Source organism: Marmota marmota, unplaced genomic scaffold (genome assembly GCF_001458135.2).
Source record: "Marmota marmota marmota unplaced genomic scaffold, marMar, whole genome shotgun sequence".
Classification (NCBI taxonomy): domain Eukaryota; kingdom Metazoa; phylum Chordata; class Mammalia; order Rodentia; family Sciuridae; genus Marmota; species Marmota marmota.
Genome location: NW_026000205.1, coordinates 12,836,777 through 12,850,803, shown reverse-complemented (window position 1 = coordinate 12,850,803; position 14,027 = coordinate 12,836,777). Strand labels below are relative to the sequence as shown.

At 51.2% G+C, this 14,027-nt stretch overlaps 1 protein-coding gene across 1 annotated transcript in view; it reads left to right on the top strand.

Annotated features, from left to right (window-relative positions):
• The first annotated feature begins 8 nt into the window (after positions 1 to 8).
• The window catches only part of Chst8 (carbohydrate sulfotransferase 8), a 116,904-nt gene continuing 102,885 nt past the window's right edge, over positions 9 to 14,027 (top strand). Inside the window, exon 1 of the mRNA XM_015497072.2 lies at positions 9 to 248. The gene's annotated coding sequence lies outside the window, so the exon portion shown is untranslated. The remainder of the gene's footprint in view (positions 249 to 14,027) is intronic.

The window sequence follows — 14,027 nt, the reverse complement described above, 5'->3', positions numbered from 1 at the left end:
AGGGGGCCGGAGGGACGGAACCGCGCCCTACCGCTGCCCTCTCCCTCCCACGCGCTCGGATCGCAGTCCCCACAACGCTCGCCCGCCGACCGCACCAGGTTCCGCACAGAGCGAGAGAAGGCATCGGGCCCGAGCTGGGGCGGAGGTTCCCCCAGCCGCTGGGCGCCCCGAGCGGAGGATTTGTCCGCCGCCTAGGACCGCGCCCGTACTAGAGGAACGCGCGGCCTCGGGAGCTCCGGCCGCGCCAGGTGAGTGGCTGCACCCTCACCCTACCCGATTCCCGCCCTATACTGGCTGCTGGCCCGAAGGGATGCAGCGAGGGTTCCTGCGCCGTCCGGGGACTGCACTGCGCGCCAACCTGGTGACCCGACGTGGATAGGAATCCAAAGTCGTGGGTGCTAATGGGCTGTGCGGAGCTCGGGTCTGACCGCACTTTGGGGACTAGCCCCAGTAGCGGGAACTTTAATTAGACTTTCGCTCCTTGAATTTCACTCGCCGCCGCGCGTCTGCGATCTGCCTTCTCTCCGTCTTGCGCGGTCTCTGCGGACCCTCCGCTCCTCCTCCCAGCCCTGGGTGGCGCACAGTGGCAGCATCGGGCGCCTAGCTGCGAGCGCAGAGGGCCGGGTTGGAGCGCCCAAGGCCCCGGGGTTTTCCCGTGCTCTGGGACTCAGGGGCGCGTGATGGTGGCCAGGGGCAAAGGGGGAAAGTTGGTGGAGGCCTTGCCTTCCTACCAAGTGGCGAAAGGTACCCTAGCGCGCCGTCGCGCGCCTCCCAACCCCGCGACTCTCCAGGGCATCGGCCTGTTTTGTGTTCCCGGAGACTGTGTGCGCGTCAGTGTCCCAGAGTGCGGGAGTCGGAGCCTCGGGCAGCTTAAGTAGGCGGTGAAACAATCCGTTTTGCTGCGGGACCCAGCGGAGCCCTGGCGGCTACTGCAACTCCAGCTACGAAGCAGGCTGCTTCTCTGCACATAAGCTCTGGCCTCGCCCGAGGCCGGCCGGGCTGGGCGAAGGTGCGGTTCGCGGGTTTTGGCAGTTCAGTGTTGGCTTTTGGGCATGAAGTGACCCATGTCCCTTTAACGGCGCAGGACTCTCGCCACCTTAACTTTCGTAGTACACCTGTATGGGCCCGGAGACCCCGACCCGGAACTGGCGCAGCCCCTGCGCAGCGCCACTAGTTGCCCGGCTGTCGGTACCAATCCAGAAGTAGGGGTCAATCCCGCATCCTTCTCAGGTGTCAGAGTGGATTCCTGTATCTCCGAATTGCCTCCCAGCTGGACCCTGAGCGGTGATTGGCTCTGCTAAGGGAAACGAGCTGCCAGAACTCTGGATCTGCCAGGCAGAGCACGTGGGAGAGGCCGTTGCGTGCAAGGACACAGCAGCTCTAGAGTGGATGGGAGGGGTAACGGGGTAAGAGGCAGATTATATTAACTTCTTCCCCATCCCCCGGTTGCTCATAGGCTACACTATATATGGCCAATTTCTTTAGGTTCACTTCCTAGTTCACCTTGACCCTTACCCAGGCTTTTCCTAATTAGGTCTTGCCCTGGATCAAGTGTTAGAGCCCCCTTTATGATCTGTCCTGACCCTATTCTTGTCCCAAAGGCAAGACAGGCCACAGGAAAGAGTGACACTAGTCCCCATAGGGGATCCTTTTAAAATCAAGGCATCCCACCATCTATGGCCAGATAGGACCTGGGGACCCCTTGTGGGAGCAGAAGCATTCCCAGGTGCCTTTAACAGATTTGCCTCTTGTGAAGTGACACAGGAGGAATAGCATTCAGACCCTGAAGAGACTGAGCTGCCATTGGGATGACCAATAATTATCATTTGAATGCAGAAAACCTCAAAGTCTGATTCCATCTCATTGCCTGATACAGTCGCCTGGGACAGGCAGATGGTAAAACTTTATTTATTTATTTACCAGGAGTCAAACTCTGCAAGAGTGAATTATGTTCCTGGGGTATTGATTTTTTAAAAGACCCCAAATTAAAAAGTCAAGGCTTTCTTAAAGCAAGGTCAAGGATTAATTATTTATAGAGAGACATCAATCAGCAGGGAGGGGGGCCTTCATTTATAAATTGCCTGAGAGTGCAAAATAAGATCTGCTTTTCCCTGGCTCCAGTAGGGAGAGGAGAGCTGGTTTTTTTGACCTCCTGTGCTTGGCAAAGAATTGCTGGTCTGTGACAAGAAGAGGATGCTTTGTAACTCAGTCTGCTTTTTGAGATGCTTTTTTTTTCATCTTGTAGTTGGAATATCACTTGGGAAATTTCATGCATATTTGCTGTGTTTCCGTAATGAACATTTACTGATTACAGAGTATCAAGGGAATTTCATTTTTAAAACATTTATTCAAATATCTGTTTATGTAAGCTAAGTCTGGGAAAGTTCAGTAACTACTTTTTTGCCGTATGGTTGTTGGGCAAGTGTGTCTGGCAGGCTCATCTCAGAATTTGCCTTCCTTTCACTTATAAGAAGAGTCAGATTTTCCTGATTGGGAACCTCGCACAGTCGGCTTCCCTGTTCTCTTTACTCTGAGTTTGTGCCAGTGGCTGCCTGATAGGCTTTTTGTGGTTTGATTGATCAAAGAGGGTGGGTGCTTGGAGCTTTTATTGTTTTGCTAGTGCATCTGGTGAGTGGAACTGGCTTGCTGGTGGGGGCGGGTGGGGAAGATGTGGTTCCAGCTGACTTCCCAGGGCTCCTTCCGCTGCCTGCCTTAGAGTGTGAGACCTCTGCCTTAACACTGCCTGCTGCTTCCAGCTTGGAAAAATCTCACCTCTCTGATTTACCATGTATGACAGCTACATAGGAGAATTGCGGGGCAGAGGAGGAAACTAGAGGCAGGAAAATGGACAGAGGATTATGGAAGCTCCTTAATGAAGCAATCGTGGCAATTAGAGTCAGAATACGCTGTGACAAACAAGTGACCATACTTTCAGCTAATCAGAAGATAATGAGTTATAAAAGGGGATTTATATATTGTTGGCCTGAGGAGGTCAATGTGGCCCTGCTGAGGAAGAGCCCCACATAAAACAAATAACAAAAGATCAAGGATGATTTCTGGATGTATAAAGGGCATCCCGGAGCCTCAGGAAGTTTGCTGCATGGGCAGGCTGCATTGGTGACAGTGTGGTGACAGTAGGCTTCCTGGTGCTTTGGAGTCACTGACAGGATTTATCTGACTCCATAGCAGCTGTGTCCCCTCCCTCCTAGGAAAAGGTTGCCCAAAGGCAAGGATACCCAGGGGCTCAGACAACCTGGGGACAGCTACATTAGCTCAGGTGGCAAAGGAAGCGGTCGTCATCGGCTCATTTCTTATCAGCTGAAGAATGTGTGACCCTCTGGTCGGTAAATCACTGTGGCAGAAGATGAAACTTACAAATTGGTCGTGGAAAAAAAAGTTGTGACTTTTACCCTGTACAAAACTACCTGTCATTTGTGGTCTGGCACTCTAGCTATGTCTGCTGGACTTGTTCCTGGGTGGTTAGAAATTTGAAAGCGCAGCTGGGGCTACCAAGAGACTGGGGAAGGCTGTGTCCGGGTGGGCTGATTCTAAGAAATAGCACTGGTCCTACCTCCAAAACCATCTTTGGGGAAGTCATAGAATGTCTGTCTACATGCAGGCTGGCCGTCCTGGGTCTCTCCCCACTTAGAATGTCATGCATTTCTGGGAAATTAGTGCTCTCTGGGGCTGGTGACTGAGCTTAAGGCACCCTTTTCCTGCAAACCATGGTCAGAACTGGCCCTGGAAGTGACATTTATTTGAACTAAATTGGAATTGTCAACACTGAAACCTGGAGCCAAATGACTCTCTATGCCACACTCCCAGGGCCAGTCCTGTTGTCATTCTCTATTCTGCCATCAATTAATATTTATTGAGCATGAATTAGGCGCCCATCACTGTGCCAGGCCCTGGAGACCCAGCAGATATAAAAATAAAGGTGAGCAAAATAAGGGTGGTTCCTGCCCTTGTGGGGTTTGTAGATAGTGGAACAGAGATTCCCCCATCATTCATTTATCACTCACTAGTTCTTTCTCTGCCAAAGACATTAATAAAAACAATAATCGATGCATGTGTGATTCTAAGCTTGACAAAGATAAAAGGGAATGTCCAGGTTATTGTAAGACCTAAGAACTAGACTGAGGGGTTGGGAGGACTGAGGAGGTGGTGCTGGCTTTTCAGCTGAGATCTGATGAAGTTGTTGGTAGGAGGCGGGAAGGATGGAGTCGGGAAAGAGAGCTCTGGGCACTGACAAGAGTCTGCAGAGAGGTCCCTGTCAAGGGAATGTCTGGGAAAGCATGGAGCTCCATGCAGGAACAGTAGGAAGGCCCTTGTGGCAGGCAAGATAAAGGAAGGGGGAAAAGAGGCATTTGCAAACCTGGCCATGTGGGGCCTTCGAGGCCGGGTGCATTGGGATTGGGGATTTTATTCTACAAATTGCTGCAGAGTAGGGGAGACCAGTGAGGAGGCAGCTGCAGAGATTGTGGGGAAGGATGACTATGACCCCAAAGAAGAGTGGAGGCACAAATCCCACAGGCACTGGAGCTGGGTGAGGTGCTGAGAGAGCTGGTAGGTGATTGGGGTGTGACCTGTGGGACACTAGTGGGAATGGCTGGTTTCTTGAAGCAGCGCTCCACTGGGGTGCAAAGCTCCTCTCCTGTCCCGGTGGGTTCTGTCCTCCCAGGACTGGGCGATCAGGTGGCTGGTTGTGCCGCCCTGCCTCTGCCCCCACCCTGCCCCAGTTCACCTCCTTCTGGCTATCCTCAAAGCCTTTGCCACCTCCTCTCTGTACTCACTATTTCAGCACTAGCATGCATGTCTCGGGCGCTCAGTAAGTGACAGCCCGTGCCTGGGCTCTGTAGTGGAGACAGCTGCTGGAGACCAGGGTGTGGGCCTTTCCTTCCTTTTGTTCTTACCTCCCTGCTGGACCAACTTACTCAGCACTCACCTCCCCCTGGGGAGTGGAGCGAGGCTGCTACCCTCTGCCTGCTCTACTTTGGCTCTGGCCCTGATGCCCACCTTCCTCTGGAGTTGCCTGCCCTCAGGCCTGCTGGCCACAGGTGGCCCTGGCCTATGCTTCATCCACTTAGCTTTCTGGTCCCCTAGTAGGTAATTCACCTGCCACCCACTTGATCTGTACTGATGTCTGTCTGATGCTTGCCCCAGAAAGAACTCTCTTGCACCCTTCCCTCCTCCTAGACAGCTCCTCCTAGGAGTTGGTCTGTGCCTGCTTCTCTCCTCTTGAGGGCTCCTGCCCAAGGCTTCCCAACGCCCTCTGAGCTGGTGAGTTTCCTGTAGCTGGCTGCAGCTTTGCTCAGGCCCCGGGTTCCCCACAGCCTTCAGCTGGTTCCCCCAGGCTCTGGAGTGCTGGGGTACAGGGAGCAGGCCTGTGAGTCACCCAGCTTCCCGTGGTACCCACGCTGCTGGCAGTGGGCCCTGAGCTGGGTGGCTGCCGAGCTGCAGGCATCAACCCAGGTCGCTGTCACCTTGTCCTCACTCTGCCTGGGCCTAAGCCAGCTGCTCCCTGGCTGGGCCAGTCTTGGGGATGGGAGTGATAAGAGGACCTTGGGAGGTACAGATTCAGGGGATGGTTCCCTTGGCCTCTTTGAGGCTGATTCTTTCAGTCCTTGGGCTCTTTGCCTGGGGGGGCGGTTCTCCTCCGTTCTGGCTTCCTGGGCTGGCCTGCCCTCTCATCTGTTCTGACTGCTGCTCTTGGGCCACGAGTCATGCCCAGATGCTTAACAGTGGGGAGGTAACTCAGGAGAGCCCCAGTGCCATCAGTCCCTAGCCTGGGCACAGACTGACTCACGCTTGGCAGATAAGTCATCTCCAGCTTTGAGGCTGCCTCTTTTGGGGGGCTGACTCATCTCTCTGGACAAGATTCATCCACCCAGGCTTGTGAGCACCGAGACCCCTCTCAGCCTTGGGTGGGGTGTGGTGGCTGGCTTCCTGTGCCTCGGGCTGGGGGCTGGGGGGACAGTGCCTGAGGGAGCATCCAGGTACCCAGAAAATGCTGACTATGGTCCTCCATGTGCAGAACACTGTTCCTGGCCCTGAGGAAGCTGTGTGGACACCAGCCCACTACGATGCTAATGCAAATGCCACTCTGTCCAGCGGTACTGGCCATGAGGAGTGCCACCCAGAGAAAGTCCTCAGCTTTTGCTTGTTGGAAGGTGGGGAGAGCTCAACTACGCAGTCTGTCTACACTGAGCCAGTGCCTGATGTGTGCAGTCTCTGCTAACTAAACTCGTGTGATTCAGGCTATCTGTCCACACTGGTTCAGTCCAGGGCGTGAGCTCTAGAAACTTCCATTTAATTTCTGTCTGCCCCCCCTCTGAAGGATCTTTGCACGAGATTCAGAGCTCTTAAACTCTTTCTAGTTTTAGTCACTTTCCTTGTGACTAAGCCCCTCTCAGGTACCAGCTTCCCCTCAGACCTTGGCCTGCTCCAGCAGGTTTCCTCTCCCAGAGTCTGGGTGATTGAGCCTAATGTGCAATGTAGTCTGTCTACACTGGCTGAGCCAATGCACAGAGCAAGCACTCTTTCTGTCTACACTGGCTGAGCCCCTATTTCATGATACAGGCCCATTTATGATTCTTACAGTCTGTCTACACTGGTTAAACCAGTGCATTATTAGAGCCATTCTATCCAAACTGGTTGAGCCAGTGCTCAAAGAAGTCATTTGTCTATACTGGTTGAGCTCAGCATGTGATGCAGGTAGTCTGTCTATACTAGTTGAGCCGGGGGTGGGGGTCGTTGTGCAACCAGTGTGGCTCACTGAGGCCATTGTTCTGTGTTCCCTTGGTCACTTTTGCCCTTTGTGTGTGGGTCTCTTTTCCAGGAATACCCTTCCTTGTCCTTTTCCCCTGAGCACATCTGGTTCTAATTTGAGACCTACTTCCCCTTGACAGTTCTCAAGTCTTCGCTGTGATCTCACCTGGATGTCCCCTCCCTGTTGCCTCTGTTGGTGCAGAAGCTGTCTGCTGTCAGTGGTCATCCCCACCCCCCCATCCCCTGCAGCGGCCCCTCACACGCCCTTTTCTCAGGAAAGTCACTGAGCGTGGATGACTGCTTGGTGCATGGTAAATTACATTTCTCTGGTTGGCCCATTTTGCTGTTTGCTGCTTAGATTTTTGGGTCTCATGAGGTTTGGCTTCATCTGCAAATTTAATTTCATGACCATTCATCCCCGTGAAAGCACAGTCTATGCCTATTATTTAAGTCTTCTCAATTCCCTTTTCCATGAATTAAAATGTCAATGGATAGCCATGGCAACCACCTACACCGTGCTCTGCCCCAGGCAGCCACCTCTGGTTTGTGACTGAAGCCAGCACCTGGAGTCAGACTGCGTGGGTTCAAGTCCCAGCTTTACCACTTGGTCCTCGTGTGGCCTAGGGACTCAGTTTCTTCACGTCTAAAATGGAAATAACAGTGGAACCCACTTCCCGGAGCCAGTGTACCCAGCTGTCATCCCACAGTAAATGACAGCTGCTATTATTATTATGACCATTATCCCCTGTCTTGGGTCTCTCCGCCAAGGCTCAGTCCGTTTTCATCTTGGGTACCAGGAAGCATATCAGTCCAGGGTCTAAACTGGTGATGTCACAAAGGCTTATGGGGCATGTGGCCACATTGGCTAGTGTCCCCTCAAGTCCTTCCTTTTCTAAGTAGTTTCCTGATGATACCTTTCCCTGTAGAGAGGCATTCACTGCAGTTCATTTTTAAGCTTTTTATTCCGAGTATCGTGTGCATACAGAAAAGACTGCAGGTCACATGTGTACAATGCAATTAATATCTGTTGACCTAACACGCCTAGATCCCAGCAGCGGAATAGGAATCAGGACGTGACTGGCACCCCAGAACCCTCTTGTGACCTGTTCTAGTCACTTCCTCTCCACCCCTTGCTTCTAAAGGTAAAGGATTAGTGTTCCTTGATCTTAAACATGAGAAGAATGGAGTTATATGGTACGCTCAGCATCAGCATCACGTTGTGAGACTCCTCTCCGTTGTGCTTCACTGCAGTCTGTTAGTTCTTATTACCCTATAGGATTCCTGCTTTCGTTTGGATGAGTGTCTCCCAAAGTTGCGTGTGTTAAAGGCTTGGTCCCCAGGATGGTGCTACAGGGAGGTGCTGTCGAGCTTTAAGAGGTGGAAGGTCTTTAGGTCACTGGGGGGAATGCTCCAAAAGGGATTATAGGAACCTGCTGGTCCTCTCTCTTCTTTCTGGATTGTGATGTGAGTGGTTTGTTTTAATACATGCCATCGGGAGCCCTCAGCAGAGGCCCAAAGCAATGGGGCCATCCCAACTTGGATTGAAACCTCTAGAATCTTGAGCTAAATAAATCATTTTCTCTTTATAAGTAAATTGCCTTAGAGACTTTGTTGTAGCAACAGTAAGCTGACTAATACAATTCCATTGTTTGGATATACCCTAGTTTATTTTCCGATTCTCCTGTTGATTGACATTTGGGTGTTTTAGAGTTTTTGGCTCTTAGAACAGTGTTGCTGCAAACATTCTTGCACGTGTTTCTCGGGTACCTATACACGTTTCTGATAAGCATGGACTTAAAAGAGAATTGCTGGGTCTCAAGGTGTGCGTCTTTTTGTGGGAACCATCAAACAGTTTTCTAAAACGGTTGTAGGTATTTAGCCTTTTCTTCTCCAGTTATGCCTGAGAGTTCCAGTTGCTCCAGTCCTTTCCAACACTTTGTGGTGTTGGTCTTTTTCATTTTAGCCATTCTATGAATATCACACTATGGTTTTAACATAATTTCTCAGATGATTAATGCAGTTTATTTTTTTGCCAAGGATATTTTGAACATGAAAACCTTATTCAACAAATCTGAAAATTCACTTCCATCCATCCTCAAATTGTGGGGTCCTCAAATGTCTAGGGGTGCTTGTGATTCCTTTTGCTGGGTGAATTTGAATTTACCATGCTGGGAGGCAGGGAATGAAGTGGACAGAGGTTTCTTTGCACAAGACTGGGAAACCAGTCCCTTGTGGGTTGTGTTCACTGCTGAGTGAACATAGTCCTGGCAGAGAGTGGGGCCCCATGAAAACCCACTGGATGGAGGCCCACAAGGATGGAGGCCCACAAGGATGGAGGTCTGCCCACTGGCCTCCTCGGCCTCTTCCACTCCAGCCTTGCTTGATGGGGATTGTTAGTAAACTGGGTTACCTTGGAGAGGGCTCTGCGAGTCAGTTCTCCATCCCTAAAGGGTCTCCTGAGCTGGAGCCTGTTGCTCTCAACAAGCTTCCCCTCCCCAGACCTGCCCACTGAGCAGCAGCCACACCCCCAGCGACCATGCTCACCCCCCACCCGTGCTCCAGGAACTGAACATTTAAGAGCATCTCTTAGGTGACTTCTCACTGGGTGTGCCTGTGGTTGGGTCCCTCTGCAGAAGCCTGGAAGCTCCCCCTGAATGCAGCACCCCATCCTGTGCCACACACCTCCTCAGCTTTTTCAGTGCCACCTTTTCATAGCTGACATATTGTCCAGTCCAGTGGAGGCAAAAAGCCATGTTTGACACTGTCCCCACCCACTCTTGTCCATAATAAAACCCTTCTTTTATTTGATTGTGATGGGTCCCTTTTTCTCCTCCAGTCGAACAGAATTACTTGGAAAGCAGCAGGGTTGGGGGATGAGAGCTCTGGGTTCGAGTCCTTGGGTTCAGGTGGACAATTCTGTCCTTTATGTGGTTTTGAGACCTGGGCCAGGAGGCAGATTCACACAGAACTCTGATGCAACCGTGGGAAGAGGGGGTTGGCTGAGATCTCTGAAACTGGGGACAGAGGGCAAGGGATTTTGGCTGGGGCATATGGAGGAGGGAAGCCTGAGCTGACCCTCCTGAAGGCCACACCTCATGGGCTGTTCAGTATGAGCCCTGCCCTGGAGGGTCAGCAGTCCAGGGAGTCCACAGGGAAGGAAGGATGCTGAGCTCCCAGGAGGTGGTGGTCTTGATAACCTGACACCCCAGGCCATGGCACAAGGATCCAGTTCCCTGGACAGCTCTGCAGAAGCTTCCTAGGAGAGGCCAGCATGGGACAGCACATCTCCAAATCCAGGAGGGGCCAGAACTCCATCCTGGCACTGATGGAAATTCTTTCCAAGCTTTGGGTCCACAGGGCACTGGCAGTGTGAACCAAATACCCGTCACTTTAAAATAGGACAACAAATGAATCCATGACACACACATTGTTTATGTGATGTGTGGGCGGGTGTGCAAAGATGGAAGAGCTAAAAGCAGTTGGGGAAAAACAACACCTTTTTTTTTTTTTTTGGTGGGAAGACAGATTAGAGAGGTTTATGCTCTTCTGTGATAACTAATATGAAAGGTTTATCAAAGTTAAAAAAAAATCTTGACGCTTTTTGCAAAATTGATTTGAAGACTTGGCAGATTTGAGGAATCATTCAGTAACGTTTTACAGGTCGATGCTAATTTGATGCAGCCAACCCGTGCATCGCGCCAATTTACTGCCAAACCAACATTAAACACGGACCTTTCGTGCAAGTTTTATAGGCGGACAGCTCATAAAGATGCATGCTTGACAAGTATTCTGCTTCTCTTAGGATGTGGAATATGAAGTGTTTATCAAAAACCACCTAAATCGTCCTTGCCTTGGACTCGTAAACAATCTGGGGACTTCAGCCCTGAATCCCGTGCAGTATTTCATGTGTCACCTCTTGGGGTCCTGATACATGTACTGGGAGTCTTTGTCTCCAAAAGCCACAGAGTTAGCCATGGAAGGAGCCCCGGGTGGGGTGGTGTAAGGTGACATAAAGGAACCCAGGCTCTGGAAAGGCTCAGGACCTGCAGCATGGTCCCTCCTCTGGGATGACTGAAATGTCCCCTTCCTAACCGCTCCTCCATCTCTAAGGGTATCCTAGAAGGAATCACATAAAAAAGACATTCAAGGGCTCTCACTGCCATGGAGCCAAAGGTGAGGAGGGGCAGATTTTTGGCCCCAGGGATATATATTTCTTGCTTTCCTTTTTGTTTCCCAGGCTACTGTGTGACAGATCTCAGCCTCGCCATCTCTCTTTGCCTGAATATGCTGTCAGAGCCTCATCAGTGTAAGGAGATCACCTCAGCTTTGTTTGGCACATCAGAAAGTGTTTAGCAATAAAAATTATCAAAACTCCTGTCTTTCATCATTGAAAAACCACTGCTAATGTCTTCCACAAAGAAGACGCAGTGGCCTTGCACCCATTGTCCTGCTCTCTCCACCGAGCCCGTCCCCGGCAGCCTCCCATCCCAGTGTTAATTACCTGGGCTGAAACGAAGAAGGTTGCAGGTGTGTGCGTGGAACAGGGGGAGCGGGTGGAGAGCGCACCGACCGCCGTCAGCACAAAGCCTCTGGGTTTTCACAAGGGGAAATTTGATCTTGGGCAAATGTCAAGGCGTTTTTTTTTTTTGAAATCTGTGTTATGATATCAGCTCATTGCCAGCATAGGGCTTCATCTGGATTTCATAAATATTGTATGGGGCTCCCTCACCGCCACCTTGGCCAGCGGAACACAACAGCCACCCCCCCCTCCATACACCTACCCTGGCTCCCCATCGCAATTGCAATCTATTGCTGAGTTGTCGTGAAAAGCCAATTGGTGATATTTCAATCACAATGTTCTTGTAACAAATTCCATTCAAATTCCTCAGAAAGGGAGTTAAGGCTTCATTCAGCTGCTGGGAGAATGATATGCTAAATGTAGCTTCCTGGGGCCCTGGCAGCCATCCAGCCCTTTGTAATTTATAGTTCTCCTTCGTAGTTCTCCTTCGTGGTTCTCCGAGTGACCTTGGAACCTCTGCAAGCTGGTGGATTTCTTAGGTTTCCACATTGCCCTCTGTCCCCTGGAGTGAGGGCTCCCGGGGACTCATCAGGTAGGAGCTTAGAGAATGGATGCGAAGAGGGGGACCCAGAAAGCACTTGGCAGGTGATGGGAAGATTGTTTGTTGCCGCTGACCTTTCCTCTCAAATTGATGTCAGCCACCAAACAGTCAAATATTGTGTTTAAAGGTGGCTTGCAGGTGACAGGAGCTTCTCTCCAGCCCTGGCATACAGCAGGTAATCTTGGAAAAGGGAAGGGGGGGTGGTGGCGGGGGAGGGACAATGTACAATTACACTCATCAGCTATTTTTGGTTGAGAAATAAACAAAATGGCCCAAACTGCTGCTCTTACAGATTCTAGCAGGGGAGTGGCGTGTAGGAAAGATTAATGTACAATTAAAACCCGTGTTCGGGTAAATTACAGGGTGACAGCTATCTAATGCAAACACCGCAGACGTGTAATTAAGAGGAGTTACAGGCTCTCGAGGATGAATTTGCTGAGGGAAGTGCTAGGGAGCTGTCTGTGGAACCCCAGGGTGGGGACCAGCTGCTGGGACAGCCCTGGGGCCAAGGAGGTGGTAAGGATTCCCCTGGGGGGGGGTCTGTAATGGGAGCCAGGGCTCCTTCAGGTGGCTCTGTGACGGGAGCCAGGCTCAGCCTGCCTCTCCCAAGTCTTGCTTCTTTTTGTTGCAAGCTTCTAGACATTTCTGGAGCTGCCCTGGTCTCCCCCTCCTCACCTTTGGCTCTGTCAGTGAGAGCCCTTGAATGTCTTTTTTTGTGTGTGTGTGTGTGCGTGTGTGTGTGTGTTTAATTTCTCCTGCTTTGTCAGCTTTTTAAGGAATATGTTACATTATGTGGAAATTGGATGCTAACAAGATTTGTATGAATAAATTAGACTCTTAACTTTTTATGTTATTACAAAATTGAAATGGACTCTAATGACAGTCAGAATTAATGTTCTGTTTCAAATAAATGCTGGGGATGTGACTGAATTTCCAGTGCACTCTTCTTGAGCCCTCCCTATGTGGCCTTGCCTAAGAAGGGGACTCAGTCCTTCCAGCCAGGCAGCTCTGAGGCGGCTTCCTTGCCGCCTGCTACGATTTCTCAGGATGCTTCTCTGCTGAACCTGGATCACAGACAGGGTGCTGCTCTGCTGAGACCCTCTTCAGGCTGAGGCCACTGGGAAAATCTGCTGCTGATGCTCCCAGGGGTGTCCCCCAGGCAGAATTGTCCTGGACCTCAGGGAGTTAGTTCCTTGCCCAAGGTCACACCTTACTCTGCATTCAGTGACTGACTGATGTGGGGGTACAAAGGCCCGGCCCCCTTGCCTCTGTCTGGGACTGGGCTGAAGGTCCCTTCCAGCTGCAGAGTGTCCGTGGGACAGTGGTGAGGCACTGGCATAGCCTCCTCCCTTGACCCACCCCTCCCCCAGTCAGCTGTCTGGATTCTCCATCCCAGGGTGTCCAGGGAACTGAGCCCATGCTCCTGGGCACAGGGATTTCCCTCTTCCTGAACCTGTCAGGTGCGTCCTCTTAGTCTGGGATCCAAGTCCCCAAGGATCAGGATTTTTCCTTCCACTCTGGGTTTTCTTCTGGAGCCTAGGTCTTAGGGGGTGAGGCACTGACCAGTGCTTGGCTTCAGTCCAGGTCCCCCTGGACAGAGCTTGAGCAGTGGCAGGACAGCCAGATTCCCCCGGATCTAAGTTGTCAGCCTCAGGTGGACCAGACCCCCAGCTCTGAGTGAGGGGCAGAATTGGAAGAATTTTTTAAATAGGAAACCTCCATGTCCCAAGGGGGCAAATCGAGACAGGGGCTGGGGCAGTGGAGGGTCAGCTCTGGTTCCCACACTGAGGGTGGGAGGTAAGGGGGACCTGGCAAAGTGGAGGAGAGGGAGCATCAGGCAGCCCAGAAACTAGGAGGCTGGGACAGCCCAGGGTAAAAATGTCAGCTGCCCCGAGGTCCTCAGGGTAAGGGAATGATGGGCTCTGGGATATCTGGGTACATCTGCTACTTGGGAAGGAGACAATGGGACTCAGTTCAGCTGTCATTGGATGAAGGGATGGGAGTCCAGGGTGGCCAGATAGTCAAATATTCAGGAACAGATAGATTTTTTTAAGTTTTTAAATTTATATATGACAGCAGAATGCATTACAATTCATATTCCACATATAGAGCACATTTTTTCCTAACTCTGGTTGTATT